Source organism: Urocitellus parryii, unplaced genomic scaffold (genome assembly GCF_045843805.1).
Source record: "Urocitellus parryii isolate mUroPar1 unplaced genomic scaffold, mUroPar1.hap1 Scaffold_37, whole genome shotgun sequence".
In the NCBI taxonomy this organism is placed as follows: Eukaryota; Metazoa; Chordata; class Mammalia; order Rodentia; family Sciuridae; genus Urocitellus; species Urocitellus parryii.
Window position 1 is genome coordinate 2,413,627 of NW_027553327.1, and position 22,421 is coordinate 2,436,047.

At 49.7% G+C, this 22,421-nt stretch overlaps 1 protein-coding gene across 21 annotated transcripts in view; it reads right to left on the reverse strand.

Moving 5' to 3' along the window:
- The window catches only part of LOC144252070 (phosphatidylinositol 4,5-bisphosphate 3-kinase catalytic subunit delta isoform-like), a 132,174-nt gene that overhangs the window by 29,501 nt on the left and 80,252 nt on the right, over positions 1-22,421 (reverse strand). For 17 of the 21 annotated variants that reach the window (XM_077794614.1, XM_077794611.1, XM_077794608.1 and 14 more), the window contains 3 exons: positions 14,004-14,152; positions 6,792-6,933; positions 4,744-4,836 (listed from right to left, as the gene is read on the reverse strand). The gene's annotated coding sequence lies outside the window, so the exon portion shown is untranslated. Of the gene's footprint in view, positions 1-1,082; positions 1,139-4,743; positions 4,837-6,791; positions 6,934-14,003; positions 14,153-22,421 lie in introns of all 21 variants that reach the window. The other 4 variants (XM_077794625.1, XM_077794615.1, XM_077794607.1 and 1 more) reach the window with 3 other exon arrangements.

Below are 22,421 nucleotides of genomic sequence, written 5' to 3' on the forward strand. Positions count from 1 at the left end.
CTTCTCCCACTCTACTCAGCTGCTTGGCTCTTCCAGAGGCACAAGGCATACAGCCACCTGTCATCCAACAAAGGCAAACTGGTGACCATAGTGAGGGAAGACCACCACTGAGCTGCTGTGTGAGGTGTAACAGCTCTTCTGGAAGACAACCAGGAAGCATCTACCTAGCCCTCTGCCGTGTTCACATCCTCCGACCTGGTCACAGTGTATCTAAACATTGTGCAAAGTGACCACCAGAAGCAGGTGGGGCACTCCAAGACGGTGGGGCAATGGCTTGCATCATCACCTTAGGTAAAGTGCTGTCACAAATAAGTTCCACTCAAATGACAAAAAATGTCCGTGGATACTATGCAGCCATGAAAAATTCAGTTCTTCCCATTGTTCAATCACCCAGAAAATAGAAAGTACTCAAACTTCAGGTGAAAAGGCAGTTTAGAAAATCTTACTTTCTCGCTCTGTGGACATGCACAGAAGCATGTGCCTCATGGATGCTCCCCAGCCATCCCAGGCAGGTCCGCTTAGGAAGGAAGGGACAGACGCACAAAGATGGGTCTGTTTCTATTCTTACAAAGGGATCTGGTAAAGAATGCCACTCCCTGTCACTCTGGTTGCCATCTTGTCCCACCACACCGAGTCTCAGAGCTCACAGACCCAACAGGTCCAGCATAGCCTGTGGGGGTCCATAGGACAGCTTCTCCAGGACACCCTGGCCACCCTACGGAACCTTTCACACAAGCCTCATCTTCAGGAGGACAGAAAGGACACTGACTCCAAGCCACAGGCTGTGCAGCCAGGGCCAGACACAGCAAGCTCTAGTGACAACCAGGAAAAGAGCTCAGAACCGTGGCGGTGGCCAGAACCTCAGGGAGAAAACCAAAGAGGAGCATCTTCTCCCTGAGGCCACCGGGAGGCAAAGGTGCTCATCACACCATGGCCCCTCTCTTGTCGCCTTCACTTCCTTCAAGATACAGGGACGTGGTCGGCCCCTCAACCAAGCCCACGGTGGCCACGGTTCCCCACCTTGCCTTCAGATCCCAGCACCCTGCTCTGGACGGGTTTACAGGTTGGCAGGAAACACATACCTCGTGTTCACAGATTTTGATGACTATTTTTGCTATTTGCGTGAATTTGTGATTTCCTAGGGGAATGAGAAAATAGGATTAATTCTACTGGAAACACTGTAACACCCCGCCTTGCAGTTAGATGTCCCCTGACAACATTTAGCTCGCTTTCCTCCAGCAGCTGACCAAAGTTTCTGCTTTCAAATGTCAGTTCCAATTATCTGCCCTTCAAGACCAACCAGTCTTTGATGCCTCAAGGTCATTTCCAAAACCAAGCAACTGGTATGGCTTTCCTCAGATCATGGATTAATATCTGAAAAAGGTTTTATCTTCTACAGGCTCAAAAGTCCCAGAGAGGAACCTTACTGTACCCGTCACCCCAGACTGCAGCAACCCAAGAAGGCAGCCGGGACGTCACCACATGGCTGGGCCAGGGGCTTCCAAAGAGTCCTCCAGGAGTCCCAGCAACAAGCAGGGAAGAGCATTCAAGCTCAATTATCAACTAAGACAAGGTCAGGTTCTTCCACCAGGATACTCATAACAAAGCAGAGACCTGGACAGGTCTAACCCAAATCCTCACCTTTGCTCTAAAGCAGGGGATGAAATGGTTAAAAAGTCATGTTTTCTTTGACCCTTCGAATATTTTCAGAAGTTTGACATTTGTTGACAAAGAGATTTCTCTCTCACACACACACACACACACACACACACACACACACACACGTGACCTAGATATTCAACTCCTTAGGTCTGATGACCCTGTAACCAACAATCCCCAGGAGCTACCAACAGCAGCCTCTCCAAACAACCAGAAGTCCCTGCTCCCCTCGCCTCACTGGCCATCCCTGTGGCTGCTAGTCTTCTCCTTCACTCTTACCCCACTCACTCTCTCACATGCTCGATGGGCCTCTCTGTGCTCACTGCCCAGTGCCTCCCCTATCTCCTGGCCCTGTGGCTGAGGAGTTGACAATGCAGTATGCGGGCTCCTGCTAAGGGAGCTCCCCTGGAATGCTGGCTGAGGGTCTGCACTGGGCCACTCTTTCACAGGGAACAACAGTCAGACCCACCCTTGGAGGAGTCACCTCCGGGTGCAGAGATCAAGCACATACAAACAGCACCACTCGGGAATCGTGGTGATGCAGCCAGGCCAGTAGAGAGCCCAGGTCAGAGACCTCCAATGGCCTGGGGCCTCAGGAAAGGAGTCTTAGAGGCCAAGAGGCTGAGTCACAGGGAAGGCCAGGGAGGTAGAGGCAGGTGGAGGGTCAGCAGCAGGCACCACCGAGCACAAGCACAAGCTGACCTGCAGACCAGGGCACCAGGTGGGCAGGACAGGGAGACCTGCCTAGCCAGAGGCAGACAGAAAATAAACTTAAGGAAGGTGCCCAGAGGAAAATCAGTGGAAATTCTCCTCAGTTCTGGCCAGAAGGCTCCATCCTCCAAATCCATGAACACAACCGTCAGCACTAGATCCAGCACATCAAGGACACCGGCAGTGAGCCACAGAGTGCAACAGCCCAGCTTCTGAGTGAACAGTCAGCGGGTTTCACCCTAACACACAAATCACTGTGAAGTTCATGAAATGATGACTCAGTTCCTGGCCATGGGGAAAAGGCAAATCAAAACCCCTGGTGACATAGGAGACATTTCACGTCACCCAAGAATGGCCATGTCAAAAAGCTAGGCAGGGCCAGGATGTGGGGCAGCTGGACAGCACATGCCCACCCGTGGAGCACACTGACATGAGCCCTGTGCACACACACTTGGACAAGAGTTCTCCTGAAGCTAAGATGACCCACTCGATGGTCCAGCACCAGACATCCAAGAGCCACAGGCACACCTGCCCAGACCATGGGCAACACAGGAGTCCCAGCAGCTTCCTCCACAACAACCCAAAGATGGAACTCCAAGACAGAGACCGCAGGATCATCCATCATTAACCAGGGGAAGGGACCGAGCGCGGCATGCTGATCAGGTGAAAGATCACCTGGCAACAACAAAAGCATGATCCTCGGTCATGCCAAATCCCAACACAAGGTGTGCGCCCTGAAACTGAGAGCACCCCCAACCTGTCCATCTGGAACTCTAGGCCACGGAGGGATAGCGGAGCTCCAGCAGAAACAGGAGATGGACTGAAAAGCCTCCACCTGACCTGAGGTGTGGACCTGCAACCGTCCAAGTCACTGAAAGTGCTCAAGTCACTGAACGTGCTCATGAACCTGTGCATTTCTCTGACATTTCCACCTTTCAATTACGGAGTTTTGAGATGACCGTCAGAGCGCAAACCGCACATCATGGAGCAGTGGACATCAGCTCATGCCTTACCATGCAGGTCGCACTGGCCTCGTTCACATGCCACGGCCATGTGCACACAGTGTCCTTGGTCACCTGAAGCCTGATGCTCCACTCTGCAGCCCGGCTCTTTGCGAGGGGCAGCAGAGTGCACACCAGGCACGGGGTGCCCTCTCTAAGCACCACTCGCCCACTCACACCCCATTATAAATGATCAAGTTGTGCAAGATCCACTTGGCATCAGCTAGGAAGGCCTCTGTGCAGCCGTACATTTTCTTTTTAGTGTTCTAAGAAGAGAAGCCACGGGGCACAGAAAGCAGTGGCTCCATACCCAGCAGAACCACTTGCTCCTCACCCCATCTTCTCACCACCACTCACCAAATTGATTAAGGCTCATCCACTCATTTCTCATGATCCTGGGAGATCTATGACCCAATTTTAAAAAATTCACCACTGAATTCATCACAAGAACTTGAATTTTGTCATCTTAACGCAGCTGTCATTTGTTAAAAGGTTCCTTCCTAGAAGAGGTTGATTTCTCTCTTTGTATTTATTATAAAGACAGGTCTCACATGAGCCTCCTGAAAACTCAAGGAAGCACACATCACCATCCCCACTTCACACAACACTATGCCAACAGTATGAAAAATGTATCCTCTTCTTCTTTGGTGGGACTACTAGGGAAGAACCCAGGGGCACTCTACCACTCAGCCACATCCCCAGTCCTTCTTTTCATTTTTATATCATTTTGAGTCTGGGTCTTACTAAGTTGCTGAGGCTGGCCTTGAATTTGCAATCCTCCTACCTCAGCCTCCTGAGTCACTGGGATGTCAGGTGTGCACCAACACACCCAGCAATGTGTCCTCTTCATAGATACTTTTCATTACCCATATTGAGATCAGCACCATGGTGGTGTGCACAATCTAAAGTGTTACAAATATAATTTTCACCATGGAATTTTAGCATGAACTTGGAAAAACACCTTCAGGCATTAACAAAATAGCCTTATCGTCTGAGAAGCCAATTCTAAGAAACCACGTCCTTATTGCTAATCTGGAGGTTTCCTAGCGACTTAAATGTTCTCTTCTTCCTTCCTGCTGCTCTCATTAGCACCTCCAAAAGAAAGAGAAGAGGACATAAGGCTCAAATTGATCAAATTACTAATTCCTAGAAGTGTGGCTCTTTCAAGTAGAAGCTGGAATCACTCCCAGAAGAGCAGTGAGCACATCTCCCAGGACACCCTCATCCTCTGGAAGGACGTCACAGAGGAAACAAAGTGAGAGGACCAAGAGTTCTTCTCTCCAAATAAAACTGATCTAACTTGGAAGTGAGGAGCTGCCTTGGCATCTCCACATCCGGGGCCAAGACAGGAGGCTCTGAGACGGAGACCAACCTTTTCCAGTGTACAAAGGTCCATGGGGTGGATAATATATTCTGTGTAGTCGGGATACTGTTCCAAGGGAACGGGCTTCTGGAATGCATCTGTCTGTAAGAGAAAAGGTACATATGCACAGGCCAGGAAGACCATACTCCAACCAACATGGGATTGAGAAGCTGAAGAGAACCTCTCCAAAACTGCCAGGAAGGAGGCCATAGGCAGCTCCACTGGCCACCATCCCAGGCTGCCTGGATGTTGATAATCCTGGGCCCAGATGAACTGTTTGGGGTTTTGTTATTTGCTTTACTATCAACATACACCCAAGTAGCAGGTTCTGTCCCCTTCCAGTGAGGCTGAGAGTCCCAACACACCAGGGGTCACTTTAGAGCTAGGCCACACCTAGAGGGACTCATCACCACCTAAAGATGACACATCAGAAAAAGTCTTTTGGGTGCCAACAGATGTTTCTGATACGATGGGAAATCTAGACAGTGAGGTTTTGTTCCTGTTTTCAGAGGTCAAATTGCCTTCAGTACAAGAAGTGTGCAAAAAGTCTTTACCTTCACCCATTTGCTTAAGCTCTAACTTGACTCAGCTCAAGATGGATGGGTAGGATTTATTTAGCAATTTTTTTTTTCTTTTTAAATCCAAAGATTTAATTAAATACCAAATTATACCCAAGCAAAGAATCGGGACAGATTTCCTTTTGCAATCACCTGTGTTCACTTCAATCCAGAATGAAAGTTTGACCACTGTAAATTTAGAAAATGCTCCAGAGCAGGGGTATGGCTCATGGGAAAGGCACTTGCCTAGCGTGTGCCAGGCCCTGAGTTCCAGAATGGAGATTTCAACAAAATCAGTGACCTTACACCAAACAGAGTGAGAAAGTAAAAGCTTTCTTCTATGTGTCCTTTGGTTTAAAACTTGACAGAGTTGACAAATCTAAACACTCCGTCTTTTTGTAAATAGTCATCAAGTTCAATCACTCCACAGTTAAAAAAAAAAAAAAGAAGTTAAAAGATTTTTTCTTATGGTTCCAAGGATTGAACCCAGGGCCTCACACATACTAGGCAAGCTCCTTCCCTGCCCCAAGATGTTTTGTTTTTTAACTAAACTAAAGCTACTAGCACAGTTTTGCTTCCATCAATTGAGATTTAATTCAAGAGGTAAATAGGTAACTAATTCAATATCTAATTGGCACATCTTAAATTTTTTCATCATAACAAATTTCAGAATATCTCAATGCAAAACTTTTATTTGTTTAAAGAAACAAAACCATAGTGGTCACTAAAAGCAGTGAGATACTCGGCTACTGCATATGCAGTTGACTTAGAAAGCAAATCATAAAGGAGGGACCCATCCTTAAGATTCTTTAGATTCATCTGGAGGGAGACAGAGTCATAATATGTCCATTGTATCATCATATTATTTTTGACAGAAGACATTCCTCTGCCATTTTCCTGAAAACTATCATAATAATAACAGACACACCTAGGGTATGGCAGGCACTCCCATCAGGGTGCCATGTGAGGGCACAGCCAAGCCTGGCAGCCTTGCTGTCATACAGTTTCCAAAAGTAGGAAAGGCTGTTCAGCAGAACTCATTTCACAATTGACGGAACTAACCAGATTCTCACCCATTATGGAAATCCCCCTGGTTCCACACCAGACCTCAGTTATAAATAAACAGGGATGTCCTCCTCTCCCTGAAGCAGAATTCCATCCATGCTGAGGGAAGGAGCACACAGCCCTCAGGGTCAAGAGGCTGTGAAGTTCTACTTCTCAACCCATTAGGACTTTAAGGCCCCACTGACTACTGAACCTCTTGTTATTTCCTGACTAATCTCTTTGGGGACACGGAGAGCTCACTACAGAGAACTCACTGAATGGCACCGTACCTGATGTTTACTTGACAGATTTAAAATGGGAACACACAAGACAAGTCCAAAGAGCCCGGAGAGGGATCTGAAAAGCAAAGCTGACGAGCAATGCGGAAAGCTGCTAACAGAACTAAACGGAGTCTTATCTTCATTTACGCTTACATCGGCGGACCAATCCTCTTACCCCTGGCTGTTTCATTTTTTGAATGGCAAACTTGAGCAGGTAGGAGAGGTGTTCAATGGTGAGCGTTGTCGTGGCTTTGCTCTGGGTCTCAATGCACTCTGCTACTGTAATCTTCTACGAGTCAAAAATCATACGCACACATCTGGTTAGAAAAAAGAAAATCACAGAGCTACGGGTTTTTCTCCTTCTACTTTTTCTTTTCTTTTCTTTTTTTTTAACATACACATAAAAAGAGATTCCCATCTAAATGTGAATAGCTGTTTCCCTTGGCAAGGACTCCAATCTACCAGACCAAAATATACTGGATCTGTGGGAAGACATTAGAAAGCAACCAGCCCACTGTCTACCTTACAAGGAAGTGTCTCCAGCTCAGAGAGGGGACAGGATCTGGGGGGGGTTGGGGGAGATGGGAATCTGGAAAAGCATCCTTATCCCAACCTTGGTTCTCAAGGAGGGGATGTGAGTGGGAAGGTCACCGATGCATTTGGGGGGGGATCTCCTCCCAAGATGATCTGTCATCAGCTGCTTATCTCGAGCCCCTTGAGACTCAGAGATATTGTGCAGGAACATGGCCCAGCACTGTCTGATGGCAAGAGACAGGGCTCCCTGCAGGAAGAACATGGGGGTGGGAGTGGACTAATAATTAATAGGACTCCATTGTTCATCAGCACTGATGTGAACTCACTTGGGATTCATGGGCACATTTCCAAAGGGCAGAATCTACCTGTCTGTCCACACAGGCAAGAGATGTCATTTCACATGGGAAAGTCCCATCAAAGAAGAGACAGAGAGAAATGATGGAAAGTGGATTCTACAATGGGACTGTGATATCATATCTTGGGGATTCAGAAGGCCCATGTCCCAGCAACAACAAAAATAGCATCTGCTCTTAAGTCATGCAATGTTCCTCAGCCATCTGTGAAAGGAGCGTGGATAATTTTTCTTGGATAATTTGGACTGTTTCCACTCTTCAGTTCTTTGGGAACTCTTAGATGTGTCTGGTTGGTTGTTGAGGAGAAGGACCACCCAAGAGTCACTAGGAAGTTAGAAAGGCTGCATGATGCACGCATCTCATCCCTGGGCTACCAGAGCCTGAATAGCAAGTCTTGCCAGCGCCAACCTTACCAGGCAACCCTGGAAGAATATCAGGCTGTGGACCATGCACGCAGAAGTCCTGATTGTCTGAATTGCAGTTTGTTGGTGGGCTCCACCCAAGGAGAACACTCGGGTTACATGCCCAACTGTCCCTCACTCCCTCACCCCCTGCTCCTACTTCCCGACTGGCACTGCCTGGAAGTGCTATATGAAGCCCTTATGAAGCCTTTGTTGCATAGGAACTGAGGAACGGAAGCTCACCCTGAGGCCAGGGTAAATCAGCTGGAGAATGAGGATAAAATCCTTTTGCTAGACAAAGAGATGCCAGAAGTGTCTTCCTCTTAGAGGACCACTACCTGTTCTGCAATGGGATGAAACAAGTGGGAACAGTCGCTTAGGACCAAAGAACACTGGTGGAGGGTCCAGGTCTCACTCTAGGTGTAGCAGAACAAGATATGGCTCCAAACACAGGCGGGCATGGGTGGGCTACACCCAGCCCATCTCTGTCTCCGTGGAAGAGTGACCAAGGGAACCAGCAGCCACCTTCCAGCCATTTCGGAGGCAGAGTGCCATCCCAGGGTCTTCACCAGACCAACTCGATGCCTGATTGCTTTTCACATATTTTCTATTTTCCTCCTTTCCCTGCACAGAAGTAGCTGCAGGGACACTATCTGTGACTTGTTTTGTTTTCCACAGAAAACATCCAGGCAGCCCCTCCAGGGCTCCCCAGACACGTCTTCATGTGCAATCTTAGGCCAACGTGCCTTGGGATCCAAGAGACATTCTACACCAAATGACTTTCAGATGATTCTCTTCTTTTTAGCATTTGAAAGAGCCTCCTTGTCCCAGAGTGGTCAAGAACAGATGCCTCCTCAGAACCCTGCAAGTCCAGGGACTGGTTAGCTTCAAGCAGCTCTTGGCTACCCACGAAGTCTACGCTGCCTTCACTGTCCCCCTGCTCTGCCCAGGCCGCACCTTTGCCCAGAAGGTTCCCTCAGACGGCAGCAGGGCCCACCTCCATCAGGTACTTCTCAAATCTCAGGGGGGCCTTCCAGGCCTGGACATTTAAAATAGAACGCCCTGCGGCTCCTGAACTCCCTACTCCCCATCTTCAATTTGCACCTTTCTTCAAACTCATTATTTCTAACTTTATTTTCACTTTTGTCCTTTTCTGTTAAAAGGAAAGTGATCCATGCCTACTTTTCAGAGCACTATCCCATCTCTGTTAGAAATATTTGTTGTATGAAAGAAAGACTCAGATGGCACAGCCACCACCCAGAACACAGGGCCCAAACTGGGCATCCCAGGTTGGCGGTGGTTGCTGACCTCATGATGCAGCAGGGCACACCCAAGAGAAGCTGTACAAGAGTATTTCAGACCATGTGAACTGTTAACGGTTCAAAAGTTATCGTGTAAGACATGCATTCTAGAAGAAGAAAGGTAGTAGCAGATGTCGAAATGATTCAAAGACTGAAGAAGAACCCAGACAATATTCCATGTGATCATTTCTCCAAGAGCTGCAGGACCACAGCCAGGGGCAGATGCTGGACCAAAAGGGAGGTGGCCAGGACAGAGCTGGTGGGAGGCAAGAAATATCTTTTTTTCCCCTTATCTGGATTATTAGAAAGTTTGTAAGTCAAAGGAAGAGAAGAGAGAGGAAACGAAGCAGGTAATGTATTCATTCGTTGGGAACTAACCTCACATTCAGAACAAAACCAGTCCCCCTCTGGTTCCTATGTCAGTCTCAGACACTTAGCGTGATAAACCCAGGGACAGAGCTCACAGCAAAGGACTTGGCCTTCCCAGTGACAAACCCAGCAGTAGAAATCATTCCGTTCATTCTGTGGTATAACATCAACAGGGTCTGTGGTGAGTGGCTGTTTCATATAGTAAAACGGACCATGTCTTAGTTATGACTGAAATGTAGGCAAGAAAGACAGGTTTGGTTTCAAAACAAATGTGCATTCTCAACAGGAATTTGAACAAGTACATCAATAACAACACAAGAAAATCACAGAATTTCATATCTGCTAAACAGTCGAGCTAGCTGCGGTTCCTCTACTGTCCACAACATTAGCAGGTCATTGGATAACTATGAGGGTCTTTCTCCCTCCCATTTTAAAAGGTCAGATTGAACACTAGTGTCTCAGAGTCACCAGGCGGCCCTGGCCTATGTAGGTACAAATTTTAACTACCACTAAACAGCCGCATGACCTTGGACGGGTCTCCCCACCTCTGGGCCTCAGTTTTCTCATCTGTAAAATGAAGGTGAGGTACCTAACATCACAGGATTATGGGGCTGTGTTCAAATGAGAGGATAGAATGTATGGAATTAACACAGTGCCACCATCACCAATGTCGTCCCCATGGTTAAGAGCCCAATGTACACAAGTTCTTGGTAGTGGGGAGGGAACCCAGGGAACCCACCTATATGGCAGGCAATAGCTCTACCACTGAGCTACGTTCCCAGCCCAATATAAAGTATTTTAAAGGTCTTCTAAAATCCCCACCCTGGGGCCAAGTGTGCTCCACCAGGAGGATCCCAAGTTCAAAGCCAGCCTCAGCAACTTATCGAGGCCCTAAGAAACTCATGGAGACCCTGTCTCTAAATAAAATATTAAAAATGGCTGGGGATGATGTGGCTCAGTTAAACATCCCTGGAGTCAAACCCCAATACCAAAAATATAATAATAATTTTTTCTTTTAAATTCCCCCTGGGGATACAGCTCAGTAGTAGAGCTGTATCCCCAGGGGTAGTAGTTCAGCCTTCAGGAGGCCCTGGGTCTGATAAGTACCACCACAGAAAGAAAAAAGTAAAGAAAAAAACAGAAAAACAGAAAGCTTCCCTCTAAAAGTCCTGAACTCCCAATATGTGAAAAAGAGAAAAAACGGTGCCTGCACTTAAACTTGGCTCAGCTCTTGATAATAAATGGAAATGCATGGTTTGCTTTTTTACAAGGCCAGAATGGCTTTCTTTCAGAACACTGGAACACAGAAAAAAACCAGGGGAGCAGGGGGAGAAAGGGACATAAGTCAAAAGTCAGAAAACTGTTAGTCCCACCCCCCCACACCAGAGGTGGAAGGGTTGAGCAGAGCTGACTGCTTGTGACCCTATAGGGAGGGATGGGGAATACACTGCAGGCTGACATTAGCTCAGCCTGACACTAGTTCAGCCCAGTGTTTGCAGGGAAGATTCTACTCAGCCCTGGGGTTGCTGGATTCTGCTAAGTGCTTTAGTCTAAATCTTTGTGTCTCCTTCAAAAGTCCCAAGTTGGTATCTTCCAGAAGGCAGGGCCTCTGAGCACTGATGAATGGGCCTTATCCAGGAGGATACCAGAGGCCCTCACCCTCTACCACAGGACACCCTCTATCACACCTCTATCACAAAACACAACTGTGATGGCACCTGATCTCGGACTTCCAGCCTCCAGAAATTCCTGCTGTTGGTAGGTCACCCAGCCCATGGTGCTTTTTCACAGCCAATCAAACAGCTAAGACAATTAGTGTTTATAAGAACCCAGAAATGCAAGCTTTTATTTGAAATCTCACAATCCTCAGAGGTTGGTGACTGACAGAAATCATGACATATTGGTCAAACCAACATATGGGGAAGGGGAGGAAAAGGAAATGTAGGTATCCAGGGGCTGGAGCTGGGGCTCAGCGGTAGAGCTCTCATCTAGCATGTGCGAGGCCCTGGGACCACATAAAAATAAGTAAATGAAATAATGGTATTGTGTCCAAGTACTTCTAAAAAAATTTTAAAAAGTATGTATCCAGTATCATTTCTTATAAATTCCCTATGAGGAAAACAGAGATTGCACATGAAGAATATTGGCCCTACTCTGCCAGCATTTAAAAAAAAATGCTGTTAGGAATGACAGGGTCAAAGGTCAGGGGCATCTTCCAGTTTCAGTGAAGGTCACTCCATCTTTGCTAACAAAAGTCTCTGGGCCTTTGTGCCTTGGAGTTTTGGGTCAGAAATGCAAACGTGCAATGGACCTTAGGATGTTTTAGTCCAAAACCCTAATTTAGGACATAAACTGAAGCTCAAAGAGAAAGCCACTAATGTGGCCACCTGGTGAGTCCCCCAGATGCCATGAACTGGAAGGATCACGTGTCTAAGAGGAGCACCTCCCCTATCTGTGAATACTGGAGAGGACAGGAAGTGTGCTCAGGCCCTGTGTCCCCCGACCTGGCCCTGCTGTGTCCATGGCCGAGTGCCTTCTGCATCCACAAGTTCCCACCCTGTGGCAACATAGCCCTGAACAGTCACTCAGGCTGTTCTGTCTGTAGAGCCAGGATCTGAGTCTGCTGGTCCAAAGCAGGGGACACCAACTTACAGACACATCAGTTGGTCATGAGGTTTCGGTGCCACAGAAACGGTCTTCACACAGGGTAAGAAGGCAAAGCAGAAAATACCCGAGTGGATTAGCTTCCAGAGGAAAGAACTGTGAGCAAATCCTTAGAAAACTGTAGGGACTCCCACAGTGAGTGTGCATGGGTGTGCATGGGTGTGCATGGGCAGAAGGAGGAGACAGGAAAGGACAGCTTCTGGTCAGGAAGGACATCTGCTCTCAGGACTCCCTGGGAACTGGAAAGGGAGTGTTGGCTCAGGAAGCCAAACTGGTGGTTTAATTAAGGGCTGAGGGTTATCTGACCACCATTTTCTTTCTGATAGCTCTGAGGTGGCTCCAGGGCGACTGCAGTGGGTCCTCACCAGATTCTGGGACAGAAGGAGCAATTCAATCTCTGTGTTTTCAACTGTAAAATGGTGATGCACATGGCCCTTCCTGGCACAAACATTCAGACTGACATAAATGTTTGCAACGGCAGGTGACATGGGACAAATGCTGCTTTGGTATCATCATGAACACTTTTTATTTCCCCAAGTAGTTTTTCCAAGTGCCCCTGAAAACACACATTGGATCCTCCAGTTGCTCCTCCACGGATGGGATCCCTAACTGACAAGGCAGCTACCAGCCATAGGCAGCCACATCACTTTAAACAGAATGAAAAAACCAAGTTGCTCCCTGACACTGGTTGATTTCGAGGGCTCACGAGCCACATGTGACTGGGTTGACACCAGACGTCGGGGTCTAGGATACATGTCAAATCATTCTCTGGTGATGGAGCCCAGCTGCACTTTTTGTTTCTGCTCTTGCCCTGTCCTTTAGTCCCATGAGTCTCCATGACAGCCCAGGGGCCTGAGCAGCAGTGCCAAGATGCCCAATTCCATGAACGAGGAAACCAGACCCATGGAGGTCCACGTGCCCATAGTCACAGAGCCAAGGGCAGAGCTGGCAGTTCACTCTACAATTTTGAGAATGAAAATAGATTTGCGCTGGACACACGCCTTTCCCAGGCCCAGGCACTTAATGTGGCTAGGGCTCTTCCTGTGAAGGCAGCAGTCTCATCTAATTCAACCTTCCATCTCCAGGGCCCACTCCAGTACCCAATAATGCACAGAACAGATGAGTGGGTCACCAAGAACTGCTGCTCAAGAACCACTCAAGGCCCCCTGACCTTGTAGTCCACACAGGGGTGGACACTTCCGCCAGTGAGTCCACAGTGCTCTCACGTTCCCTATTTGGAATGTCTAAGCTGCACCAGAGAATTTTAAAGCCAGAACGTTCCCTAGATGAGACCCAGGATGGTGAAGAGGTTTTCCTGAGCCTCAGACAATCCTGTCAGCCAAGGGGACAGGGAGCCTGTGCTCAGGAGAAGGGGAGGTGACCCCTGGGCCATGCCTCTACCAGGGGCCCACACCCTTCATTTTACAGATGAGAAAACGAGACCAGTAGGGAGCTATGTTGCCCAGCACTGGTCAGCAGGGGAAATCCTCAGGCCACCCGGGAAAACAGTCCTAAGAATATAGAAACATGAAGCCAAGGAGAAGCCCCAGCCCCTCAAGAACAATATCCTCATCTCCTCTGGGTCATTGCTCTGTCCCCAAAAAGATCTGAGAACCTGCTGGAAACCTCACACAGGCCCCTCTGAGCTGCCCTTTCTACACATGCAAATGACAGGCAGCACCAGGGCAGCCTGCTAAACAGATGCCAACCTAGCTCCAAGGAACAGAGCACTGTTGCCCACTGGCGGCCCGCTGCACGGCCTTACCTGACTCTTGCTGTTGCTGCTCAGTAAGCCGGGCTTCTTTTTCTTCTTAATAGGTCTTGTAAAGGTGTCCTGCGGCGAGTGGCCATAGGAAGAATGTGGGGGGTTGGGGAACTTTCTTTTCTGGGCTGTTCTGTCTCCAGAGCCAGGATCTGAAAGAGACACATAGGACCACACATTTTAAAGCACCAGGGTAGCCAGGGTCCCATAGGAGGGTGAGTGTGATGTGGTACATTTTTCCCCAAACTCAAGGTCATTTGAAAGTATACTCCTCCTCCTAGAATATACTTGCCCCCATTTTTATTGTCCAAGGTCAAGGATGTGCATGACTATTTTTTTTTTTGGGGGGGTACTATGGATTTAACCCAGGAGCACTCTGCCATTGAGCTACATCCCCAACCCTTTTTAAAAATTTTATCTTGAGACAGGGTCTTCCCAGGCTGACCTTGACCTTGTGATCCTCCTGCCTCAGCCTCCCAATGAGCTGGGATTACAGGCATGAACCACCACACTCCACTCCTACGTGATATTTTTATGAAATCTTGGTTGGTTGCCAAAACAAAAAAGTTCAAGACCCACAGGCCGTGATGACACGAGAGAAAGTTGAGCAACAATCCCACGTTGGGGTGAGAATGAGTCTCCACCTTGCACACTCATCATTGTTCCCGACTGTGTCCCTGTTGACAAGGCTGCAACCAAGCTCCTAGGAGGCGTCACATAGGCGCCCGCTGCTGTTCACATGCCCAAGAACTTCTTTTCCACACCCACAAAAATGGCCAATCAGTAAACGATGAAAGGCAGGTCACCAAGGCCACACACCAGGGCAACAACAGCACCTTTCTCTGTGCAGAAAAGGAAAGCTGCTGTGTATACTCACAGCTGAAAAAAACAGAATGGGTAAAAAGAATGACACTGCCCACCGGAAAGTTCTCCCAGCTTTCAGCAGTGGGCACTCTGAGACCTTCCTCCCAAGAAATCAATACAAATTACATTCTTATTGATTCTCGCCTGAAAAGTACCAGCCCCGCGTCTTACCAGAACCCCCTCGTTTCCAGCCTTTCTCCCAGTCAGAATCTCAGTGTATCCTTCTACCACCATCCATTCAGTCTTCACCTGCAAGGACCAGAGTCCATCCCATGACCCAAGGTGGCCTCCTCGGCTTATGGACAATAGTGGCGTATCTTGGGACAGCTGGCATCCTGAAGAGCAAAATCTACAGACACAGGAGAGTGGAGAGTGCATCCTGCACACCAGGGCTGGGACAGGATGTGAGATATGGGAAGATGACAATCCCCAAAGATGTTCCTCCTGCAGCTCAGCACGGGGCAAGTCTCAGCACACACCACCCTGCACTACATCTCCTGCCTTCAGGGTCCAACACCACTGAATGCAAGGCCTCCAAGTGGCTCCCTTTGGTTTGGGAGGGCAGGCAGCCTCTAGCAAGTGCACAAGGCCTGACAATGAGTGGACACTCCTGCCTCACCACCAGGCTTCCAGAAAGTTCAGAACCAATGATCAGCAGAGGAAATTCAATACTAACCACAGGTGTCCTGAGGGTGAAGAGCCCAGGGTCTGGGGGAGCATCCCACAGACACCAATTGGAGGCCCAGAAAGCCCAAAGGGTTGCCCCCAAGGCACAGGAGCTAGTTAGTGAGAAAGCTAAAAGACAGAAACTGGGACAGGCTCCGGGAATAGGGACCGTCCCCAGGGAAAACGGCTTTCCCAGAAGGGTCCGCTCCACTGTCTGATGGGAAAACTCACTTTCTCCACACTGCCTGGCTCCACAGAACCCTCCTGGAGCAGAGCAGGAACAAGAGGATCCCACTCAGACCTGGATAACTTATGTGTCCACAAAGAGCCAGTCCTCAGACACAATGGAATGTTCCAGCCCTTTGAAAAAAACAGGCAGCCAGTTGCCGTGACCCACCCCTGTCATACCCAGTGACTCAGGAGGCCGAGGCAGGAGGATGGCAAGTTCAAGACCAGCCTCCACAACTTAGTGAGACCCTGTCTCCAAGTAAAAATTTTAAAAGGCCGGGGATGTTCGAGACCCTAGCATGTTCCCTAGCACTGCAAAACAGAAAGGATCCAAAGGGCACCTCCCCATGAACTGAGATTGCCAAGCTTCGGTGCCACATTGTAAAAGCAACAGGTATCCAGCACATTAAGGGACCCGTAAGGATGTGATTATACATCGGTGCTTGTGCATCCTCAGAAGACTCCCACATGAACACAAAAGTACAGCAGGGCTCTACATGGGGACAGGTGGCCGCCTTGGAAGGAGATGTGTAGGGAGCGGAGAGAGATTATTTTTCACTGTACACCTCTGTGTATTGTATTCACTATGTGCCTGAATGATTTTATCAAAATAAGGGAAATTAAAAGTATTTACAAAGTTCAGTTACACATTTAAAAGAAAGAAAGAAAGTCCCTGATGAATGAAGGAGGAGGCCCAATTCAGAGTATAAATGTTTAAGGAAGGTGTTTTGAGCCAGAAGTGGTGGCGCACACCTGTTTTCCCATTGACTCAGGAGGCTGAGGCAGGAGTATCACAAGTTCAAAGTTAGCCTCCAAACTTTGCAAGATCTTGTCTCAAAAAGTATAAAGGAGCTGGGCCCGGTTGCACACGCATATAATCCTAGCGGCTCATGAGGCTGAGACAGGAGAATCGAGAGTTCAAAGCCAGCCTCAACAATGGCGAGGTGAGGCGCTAAGAAACTCAGTGAAAACCTGTCTCTAAATAAAACAGGGATGAGCATGTGGCTCAGTGGTCAAGTGCCCCCCAAGTTCAATCCCCAGAATCAAAATAAATAAATAAATAAATAAGATTAAAAAGGGCTGGGGTACAGCACCCCTGGGTTCCATCCCAGCCACCAAAACACATACATAGAGAGCAATCAGGCAAAGGCTTTGGTTGGTGTGTTTTCAAGTGCATTGTGAGAGAAGAAAAGCTCACCAGAGGGAGAGAGAGTGAAGATTTTCAGTGTTTCTCAAGAGGATTTTGGAAGGGAAGGCTCATCCTCACTGCAAGGACCACCTCAGCAATCTGCCACTCATTTCCGTCAGTCCCCAGACACACAGGGTCTGGTGATCGGACCAGCCCAGCCAGTGCTTAGATGGCTGCTGGGGCCAGAGCAGCGCCAGCTCCCCCTGGCACCCTGTGACTGAGGTCCCCTGGGGTGATGGTAACTAGCAGAAGTAGCAGCAGCAGCACCTGACAATACACTAGAAATGACAATTTGGGGGCCCTGCTCTGGATCTACAGGATTAGAAACACTGGGGCAGGGCCCAGCCACCCTCTTCAATGGCCTTCCAGGACTAAGAGGCACCCAGTTTGAGATGCTCTGGGTGGTGTGTGTCTAGGGGGACTGTGAGGTCTCGGGGCTGGGGAGGCATCTCCTCCACCTCCCATCACCCTGTGGGGGCTGGTCTGGGGCTCCACAAACAGCGCCAGGCAAGGTGACCAGGCCGGAAAATGAGGCTACATCAAAAAGAACCCTAGGAAGTGTCTTTACCTCTCAGGGCCTCTGCGCCTGGTCTGTAAAGTTGGAAAGGAAGAAAGAAAGGGACCCAAGTAGAAGCTCTTCCCTGGAGTCCAACACCAACAAAAGGCACGTCCTGCACACAGACACAATTCTCTAGGCCGTGCGGCCACAGCCTACTCAGGCTTCTCAGAGGTGTCCTAGAGATCAAGACCACAGGGCCAGAAGATCTCAAAGTCCCTCTGGGACTTCAAAATCCTTTAATTCCATGGGAAAGATTCAGAACAACACTAGAAATCAATATTCCCATCAATCATTTAGAGCGCCCAACGCAAGTTTGCCCAAGTCCACCAGAACACCAAGAGGAAACTGGGGTCCTGAACTGTGGAAGGACAGGTCTGGCCCAGGGTCACCACACTGAAGAGTATTCCAAACTTTCCAGTCTCAGCAGAACATATAAATCCCAATTGTGTGCTGGGATTGTAGCTCAAGTGTTAGAGCGCTTGCCTAGTTTATGCAAGGCCCTGGATTCAATCCCGAGCACCATATAAAACTAAACCAACAAAATAAAGGTATTGTATTCATGGACAACTAAAGACATTTTTTAAAAACATAAATAAATGATTTAAAAAAATTGTCTGTGGTTACAAAGGCCCCGATTCCCCCCAGAGTTAATGAGAGTTGAGTGGCTGTATCCAAGGGACAGAAATTTAATAGCTTCCAATCAGCAGACACATCTGGCAAGAGCAGGGCCTTCTGTGAAGCTTCCAAGGTAGAAACCCCAAGAAACGTCCGCAGGATCCCATACCCTTCAGAGGTCGGAGATGGCGGTCAGCTCTGATGCAAGCCCTTGGCTGAGACCAGACCTCTGGTGGAGACAAGATGGTGGTAGAAATCTGGCTGTCGTCATGGTAATGAAGCCACCATGGGGAGCTTTTCCAAAAGGCTGAGTAAATTTCTTTTTTCTCTTTTAATGATTTAATTCTGACGAGGCCATATTGCTAAGCACATTTCATCCATGAACTTGGAAGGATGACAAACCGCCACTTGGACTGTGGCGTGGGGAAGGGTTCACCTTTGATTTGAAGGGTTTCTTGGTTCTCTTTCGGTCTGGGTTTTTCTGGCCACTTTCTCTGGGTTAGGGAGACTGGTGACTCTATGGGGCTGGCCCACCAGCAACCCTGGGCCCCTACCCGCCCTCCGTGTAGGTCTGGCCTGTGAGGGATCATCTGGGTGAACCCGGCCAGGGAGGGGCAGGGTAATGACTCTGGGGTACACATTCAAACTGATTGGTTCAGGCCCTCTATGCCTAGTGACAAGCTGCACAGGGCCCTTGGCTATTAATCAACTAATGGTCAGTAGGGTGTTGTCTTAACTGCCTCAGGAATTTCAGGTTCTGGGTGTAGCAGAGGCACTTAATAATACCTGGTCCTTCACTTTTTAACTCAGACCTTGCAACTTAGAAACTTTACAATGCCCAGTCTTTTTTAACTCAGGCTTTGCAGCTTAGAAACTTTACCCTTTCACTTTGTCACATGCAATAAGCACAAGGAACCATTTAAAATGCTTCCCTGTGGTTCCCTCCAGGTCACTTGTCCAAGACGGCACAGCTGCTGAGGGGCAGGCAGGGAACTGAACCCAGGCAGTTGTGCTGGCTCTGAGGCCCACGCTGCCAACCCTGGCACCACAGGGCCTTGCCCCAGCAGGGCCTCATCCTTGGCTCCGAGTGCGAGGACTTTCTAAGTTAGGGCCCAGGGTTGAACAGGTGGCTCTGATTTTGCTTTTATTTTTGTTTTTTCCCCAACGGCTGTGGGGGCAGGGAAGGTCCCACAAGGAGTTGCGGGAACTGGGCAAAGGTGGCACACCATTCTCTCCAATGACAGTCGCCCAGGAGCACATTCACCTTCCAATCTTCCAATGGTGGCATCAACCTGCCTGGTGCTACAAAAGAGGCTGGGGGCTCCAGGGTCACCTCCCCTCCCTTTCCTGTCTCCACCAAGGCCTCCCGACAGACCACACCAGGCACCTCATCCCCACCCACGCCCAGGGCCTGACTCAGCACTGGATGCTCTCACATATTACAGGGAATCCTTGCCTCCCTCCAGGGGAAGGGCTGAAGCTCAAAGGCCCAGGCCTCCTGTTTCTGTGGGTGTTAACATCTGCACAAGCCTGCTGGGGCCTGCATGCAAGATAACTGGGAAAAGCAAGTCCACCACTGCATGTCCACCACTGCAGCAGGGTACCCTGGGGAAACTGGAACAACTGGTCATCCTACAGAGTAGAGGCACCAGGTCATAGATGACAAAGACAGGTGGTCAGGAAACTGCTCTCTGGCATTAACAGCCTCCAGAACATAGTTCTACTCTCCCCAGCAGTGTGACTGTGACGAAGTGACTCAGCCTCTCTAGGCTGTTCTGTAAGACGGAGACAAAGGGCAGAGTCACCAAAGGAGGAGATGAGTTGATTTTGCTCAGCTTTCAGGAGAAGACTGGGCACAAAGTGAGCTCAATTAAGGAAATATCTCAATCATTGCTCCTTCTCTTCCTCCTCTTCCTCCTCCTCCCCACCACCACCCTGCCCCCAAAGCAGAGCATGCCTTCTCCAAAACACATTATCAAAGACACCAGTCTATGTGGAATGTGGAATGAGCCAGGATGGATTTCTGCATTTCAATCAGACCATAAAAATGCAGGATTCCCAGGTAACAGCAGCAGAGGAGGTCAGAGAAGGCCGCACCAAGGCTCAGACAGCTCTTAGTGACCACAGCCCTTGCACAGGCCCTCGCACAGCCTGCCTCAAAAGGGACCACCCGCACCTGTCCTTCCAGAAGCAGTGAGGTGGAGCATGACTGCCCTTCTGGGACATGGAGCAGGGACCCAACCAGCCTCCCACTTCAGGAACCTTGGGGCCTCCATGAGGAGCAACTACTATTAAAAAAAAAAAGGCCCGGAATTTCCTCCTGGCAGAGAGCAGGAATCAGGGCAAAGGATGGGGGCAGGGAGTGAAACTGTCCTTAGAGAAAAGAATGTTGAGCCTCCAGAAGCATATGAGTCCCCACAGACCTGGGGAAGACTCAGCCTCAGAGCTACAGGAACCCATGGGGAACACGGCGCCCGCCTGCCTGGGCCTGCCAGGTCAGAGGATAGCAGCCTCCTCCATGGCCCTGGTGGCACCTCCAGGACGCCCTCGGTGACAGGAGCTTCCCACCCAGAACCGGGAGATGAGGTGAAAGGGAAAACAAGGCAGTGGGATAAGAGGGTCACTTCCCCGGCAACTTGGGCACTGTGACCTAAAGTGAGCACAGGAATCAGGGAGGGCATGCTTACTGGCCATGGAGGAAGCCTGGCTTCTCTGAGGGCCTGGCCTGTCCTTTTCCAAAGACACAGAGTCTTACTTTGCAGATATTCCTGCTTCCAGCTCCTCGGCAGCCTCTCCCAGGGGGAGGAGGAAGAAGCAGAGGACAGGCTAAGAGTCACCAGTTACCAGGCCAGCCCTGGTCCTGGACATATTAGGTCACCTGGTGGGGCAAGGACACCATCACCTCTCTGCAACCAGGCCATCTGGGGCAGAGGCTTGCCTTCATGTCCCTGAGCCTTCGTCTCTGATTTATCACCCTCGGCAGCAGCACAGCCAAGTTGCAAGTCCTCAGTGCACTGCACGAAAGAACCATTTATTCAGGTGAAGGTGAATAAACACAAGGAGTCTGAGTTGTTCTGCAGGCCAGGAGTGAGGAGGGGAACAGGACTACGGGCAGTGCCTTGTATTTTCAATGTGCTTTCAGTTGTCCTAATAATTGCTTCAAATTGCCTTTGAGTTCTGATGCACTTCCTGGAAGGGAGAAGCCCATCCTGGTGCTGGAGGAATGACCCTGTCCCTGCACAGCCTCCCCCACCCCACACCCCACAGGGCAAAATGGGATCAAAGGGCAGTATGAATGCAAGAGGTGGACCTGCTTCTGCCCAGGGATGGGGGCTGGTTTCCAAATGGCTTCTGTTTTCAGCTCAGCAACCTCACTTCTCCTTGGAGCTGGATTGAGGCCCTGGGGGAGGAAGAGGCAAGATCACAGGCCAGGCATCTGCTGCTGGAGAACCAACTAGGTGCAGTTTACCAAGAGACAGAGCCCAACTCGCTCCAGGAAAGCAGTGACCCCGCCACCCTCAGAGGCCAGGCCTCGAGGCCACTCCAACATGGCACATAGCAGGCGGCCAGCCACCTCGGCCAGACCACACAGGCAATGAGGAGGAACCGGTTGCCTCAGGCCATCCCAAGGCTGCTGGCTCTGCTGGCAGAGACCCATCTGCCTGATTCACGTGGCTGCAGGACTCCGTGCCCACCCCCACTGTGCGGCCGGGCTTCTGGGAAGCTCAGGTGCCCCACGCTTTCAAATGGGGCAGTGCAAGCCATGGCGGCGCGAGGGCCTGTTCAGACACAAAAAGGCAATTCTGTGGCGGCTGCAGCTGAAGCCCAGAAGTGGTTCTGCGAGAAGAAAGGGGAAGAAAGGCGCCTCAGAAAGGAGGAGATGAAGGCCGAGGAGCCGCTGGGAACTGAGCAGTGCTCCGCAGGCCTCTGGAAAGTCCCCTTAATGAAAACAAGAGCATGCTGACCAGGAAGAAGGGACAGCCCTCCACAGCGGGAACCCCTCTGAGGAAGGGAAGATTTCAGATGCAGAACATGGCCTACATTTCATGGAGCTGAGGGAGAGAGGGAGGGATGGAGGCTTCCCATCCCCGGGACACCAGTGGGGTGATGCTGAGATGCCCTTCCTACCTCCTACAGGCAAGGCACGCTCAGAGTGGGCACCAGGGCAGCCACTGCAGCGTGGCCATTGGAGCCCAAGACAGGACGCACAGCAGTGCCCACCCACGGGGGAAAGCGACACAGACAGAGCACCACGGGCCAGCCACATGGTGGGATGCAGAGACACCTCTGTGTGCTGTCA